The sequence below is a fragment of the Magnolia sinica genome, chromosome 13 (genome assembly GCF_029962835.1).
Source record: "Magnolia sinica isolate HGM2019 chromosome 13, MsV1, whole genome shotgun sequence".
NCBI lineage: Eukaryota > Viridiplantae > Streptophyta > Magnoliopsida > Magnoliales > Magnoliaceae > Magnolia > Magnolia sinica.
This window is the reverse complement of record NC_080585.1, coordinates 66,151,042-66,156,261: the sequence shown is the minus strand read 5'-3', so window position 1 is coordinate 66,156,261 and position 5,220 is coordinate 66,151,042. Positions and strand designations below refer to the sequence as shown.

The 5,220-nt window shown below is 39.2% G+C and overlaps 1 non-coding gene across 1 annotated transcript; it reads left to right on the top strand.

Moving 5' to 3' along the window:
- Positions 1-4,730: 4,730 nt before the first annotated feature.
- Positions 4,731-4,837, top strand: LOC131224427 (small nucleolar RNA R71). The gene has a single exon (XR_009160912.1). It is a non-coding gene; the product is annotated as a small nucleolar RNA R71 (small nucleolar RNA).
- Positions 4,838-5,220: the final 383 nt, after the last annotated feature.

Genomic DNA, 5,220 nt, shown 5'->3' with positions numbered 1-5,220 from the left:
TGTATGTGCGACAACTCCTTGGTAAAAGGAATTGTCCAAATGCGTGTATTTCAACATACGTCATGTATGTTGTATTATGTATTCTAAGTGTTTGTAGAAATATCTGAATGATCTAAAGTGTAATATATTTACCTAATTGCGGGCGTTGAGAAGCGATTCTCAACACTCCTATTGATGTGTATGATTTACCGCATGCAAGTCATATTCCTTGTTGTTTAAGTTCAAGTATTACTTATGCGAGAATCCATGTTAAGTTGATACTCTTCAAATGCTTACATACCACATGATTTGAGTTGTCGTTCCATTACTATTTTAGATTGTTGATTTAAATATCTGTTGTGGTGGAATGTGTTTGGGACTATGAATAGTCCAGGAAATCGGTAATCGGCCTTGAGATCGTGGCTGAGGTTGCTTTCGCCACATAGGACGTGATTAGACAAACCCGAGTCGTATTAGAGTTGTCGGCAGTGGTTTGGCCACATAGAGTGTTTGCGCACTCTATGTCGTTTAACCTAACGTGCGCTCGTGCTAGTCGAGTTCGTCAAGTAACCCGATTGTCCGATGTCTGTTCACCATGTATGGACGCTATTGTATGAATCTAGGATACCAAACTTACCGATGAAATCCAGTTAACCGTTGTACCTTGATCTGCTAAGACTCATGAGCCAGACATGGTGGTATGGGACACCGTGGTATAGCTGTCGACCTACGCTGGGGTGACGAGCCTCCCCGTAGTGACCAGTAAGCAACCAAACTCGTGAGCCGATTATGATGGTATGGGACACTATATTCGTGCTATCGGCCTACATTGATTGGTGACGAGCCCTTTGTAGTGACCTTGAGCATACATGGATATCGCATTGAGGTGACGAGCCTTAGTGTAGCAACGAAGGTATGATAGGCGTGCATTAATTGGTGACGAGCCCTTTGCAACGACCTAAAACCATATGACTGTATGAGATTGTCTAGGACTGACGACCCTAGAATGGATCACTGTTTGGATAGTGATATGAGGAAGGTACCTTAGCTTCCCAATCCTGCTGTATGAAAAGGACTAATAACAACTTGGTAATCATGTTCATGCACCGCATTTGCATGTGCCTGGAAGAGGTGGCGCACTTTGAGGCGATGTCATGCGTAACGTAAGATGAAGACGCTGAGGGTGTATGCGTGAGGGCACGCATCATTCTACATACATCCTTGCATTAACAAGAGTACTTAGGACATGTTTGATTGTTCTGCTTTATCATTACTGCTTGATTGAATTGATAACATGTTAACCTATGCTTTATTGTTCCACTGAGTTAATCACTCACTCCCACGTTCTGGGGCGGTGTTTAAACACCCACCAGACTCTGTCTTAGTTGCAGATGTTGATGCAACCTCTGAGGCAGAGCAGGAGATCGAGGATGATGAGGCTGCATTTTCTTTTATGCAGTTTTCAGGCCGGTTCTAGTGAGCCTTGTTCTGATGCATGGAATTCTGGGATTTCTTTTAAGAATAGATGATGTAATTTGGTACTTGTAATTTTGATAGCAACACTTGTAATACGACCTGGTATGTATATGTATTTCAGGAATTTGCACATGTACACATATATTTCTTTAAGTCTTCCGCTTGCGTTCTTCACTTATCCCTAAATTATATTTGCAGTTTGGCTTAATCCATTCCATGTTTTATGTACTCATACAGTCAACATACATCCATCATCAAATATGTTGCATAAGTGATGTTTTGAAACTCGGGAGCTAAGTTATGCTCGACCCCCGAATTTCAGGGCGTAACACCAGGAGTTCTTCTTCTTCCTCTTTAGTTGGTCTTTTTATTTTGTTTAAGGGTCGTTAGTTCAATCATGTCTACGGTTGGCTAAACCTCTTAGTTAGGGCTAAGAGGTGAAGCTTGTAGCATAATTGGGATGTTTGCTTTGTTTTGATTCATGTTTTGTTGAACTCTCTTGGATTCTAGTTTGATTATGAAGGAATATTTTTAGTTTTTATTGGTTTGTTGTGACAAATTACAATAGATCTACGATAGCTTGAGATATCTTCTTTTCCTGAATTAAGATTGTGAAATTAGGAAATTTTATTGTTCGCCATCGTCCCTTGGGCATGGTAGGATGATTGAATCCTTCCTTACTTTCACAATTCTCTTATGATTGGTTGTGGGATTGGTAAATCCTGTTGTTTGCCTTGTCTCTTGGGCATGGTTAGGTGACAAAATCACTTCCAAATCTTCACCATTTGCATCCATTGATGATTAGATCCATGAGAAGTTCAGAGATCTGACAAATATCTTCTTACCAATTGGATAGAATATGACTCTAATTCCAGTTGTGTCCTTGAATTATGTAAGGTAGCTTCCGAATTGCTACAAGTAAATCCTTGGCACCCTAGTTACCACCTTTAAATTTATTAAGTTTTAATTAATCTATTCACTATTACTCTCTCAAAATATTTAGAATTAGGTTTACATCTTCTTCTAGTTCTAGTTCTACTTAATTTCAGAAACGTACAAGTTCAGTCCCAGTGGATTCGACCTTAGCCTCATCGAGATTATTACTGCATCGCGACCCTACACTTGGGGTTGTGAACACATTGACTATTGGATATCGAGTATATGTTACCCACATCCAATAGCATAAAAACCTCAGCCTTAACCACTTCCTTCATGTTTAGATTTAATCTACGTTGCCGTTGTCGGGAGGTCTTCACATTATCCTCTAGATAAATGCGGTGAGTACAAATCAAATGATCAATTCCCTTGAGATCCGCAATTAACCATCTAAGGGCTCATTTGTGCTCAATGAGAGTAGAGATAGGCATAATATCCTGTTCTGGCTCAAGGTGGGAAGAAATCACTACCGGGTATGTTTCATCTTAACTTAAATAGACATATTTTAATTCAGAGGATAAAGGTTTTAGGTCAAGTTTCGGTGCTTTGAGATTAGACGGTAGAGGTAATCATCAGTTTGGGGCAATTTTTCAAATTGTGGTCTCCACTGGTTAACTTCAAGTACCGGCGCAGTATCAAGCATAGTTCCCATCTCCCTAATCACCTCATCATCTAAATCATGGGAGTCGGCCAGGCACGTCTTTAGAGAGTCAGAGGATAAGGTCAGAAGTGTTTTATCTTCAAGGAAAGAATCAATCAAGTTAACATCGTGGGCATTGTCATCATCCTTTGCTTGTTTGCTCATGTTAAAAAAGATATTGAGCTCCAATGTCATATTCCCAAAAGACAAATTCAGGACTTCATTCTTACAATTGATGATTACATTTGATGTGGCAAGGAATGGGCAACCAAGGATGACGAAAATTTGAGTGCTCATATCTATGATGGGTTAAGTATCCAGGATGATAAAATCTATTAGGTAGTAAAATTTGTCAACCTGGACCAATACATCCTCAATTATCCCTCTCAGTACGCGAACTGAGCGATCGACAAGTTGTAATGTATTCCGTGTGGATTTTAATTCACCTAGACCCAGTTGTTCATAGACCGAGTATATGATTAGATTTACACTCGCTCCTAAATTAAGAAGTGCATGCTCAATCTGGTAATTCCCAATTACACAAGCGATGGTTGGACTACCAAGATCTTTGTACTTTTGTGGCACATCTTGCTTTAGGATAACACTCACTTTTTCTGTTAAGAAGATTTTCTTTTGAATATTTTGTCAACTTTTGGTCGTACATAAGTCTTTCAGAAATTTGGCATATAAAGGTATTTGTTTAACGACATCCAATAAAGGAATTTTGACCTTCATTTGTTTCAACACCTCTAAAATATCCTGAGAGTTAGAGAGAGGTTTTGGTGCAATCAACCATTAGGGGAATGGTGCAATCGGCTTACCTTGAAGTTTCGGTTCTAATTCTTGTGGAGCAGTGCTAGGTCTATTAGTTTCATCTATTTATGGGTCCTTAGACTTTTCAGCCCTTACCGGAATAGATTTGTCAATTGATTTCCCATTCCTAAGGGTGGTGATAGACTTAGCTTGCTCTATTTGATTTGAAGAGCTTAGATCACTTATTTCGCATTGCGGTTTAAGATTGAGGAAAGGTTGAGCACGAAGCTTCTCCTTCTCTATAACCATAACACGTGAATCCATCTTTTGCATAAATTTTGTAAGTTCTTGTAATGCTTGGGTAAGCTCTTGAGTTTGTGTGAAATTTTGAACTAGTTCCTCTTGAGGTTTCCCTTGATTTAGAATTTGATTAGGGAATCCTTGAGGAGTAGCAGTTTGTCCTTTCCTCCAACTGAAATTTAGATGATTTCTCCAACTATGATTGTATGTATTAGAGATGGGTCCATTGAAAGACCTTTGGTAATTATTCACAACATTAGATTGCTCATTCAGTACCTCTTGAAAAGCAGGTATTGTTGGGCAATTTTCAGTTGTGTGAATGTTGCAAGCACAGATACCGTAAACAGTTTCCTTAGCCTTATCCTTCTTTAGTTTCATGGCCTTTAATTTCCTTATAAAATTAGCTACTTTATCATTGATATCATCATCCTCTTTCAGAAGGTATATTCTGCCCCTCTCCTTAAAGGCGGTGCTTAATTTTGGGGAGACGTCCCATGATTGTGCGTTTTCGGCAAGTCTGTCCAAATACTCCCACACATCATCGACATTTTTGTTCATGAATTCCTCATTGCACATTGTCTCAACCAATTGGAGCATGGAAGATATCAGTCCATCATAGAAAAAGTATGTAATGAGCCACGTTTCAAAACCATGTTATGGGCATGAACTGACAAGATCCTTGAACCGCTCCCAATATTGGAAGAATGTTTCATCTTCCTTTTGGGCGAAGTTCATGATTGACTTTTTGAGGGTGTTCGTTTTATGGTGTGAGAAAATTTTCTTTATAAACTCCCTTCTCATATTATTCCATCTACCAATAGATCGAGGATGTAGTGAATGTAACCACGTCTTAGCTTTTTCTTTCAAAGAAAAAGGAAAGAGTTTCAGCCTGACTGTGTCATCAGACACGTTAGGAAAATATAAAGTGGCTATGATCTCATCAAACTCTTTCAAGTGTAAATATGAATTTTCAGATTCAAGTCCATGAAATTTTAGAATGAGTTGGATCACTCCTGGCTAGATATCCATGTCCCGTATTTTCTGAAAAAACCATACATGAGGGCGTGCTCACCCCCACCGGTTGTAAATAATCTCGTAAAGTATGAGGCGGGGGTGCTCGATACACCTCATTCTCA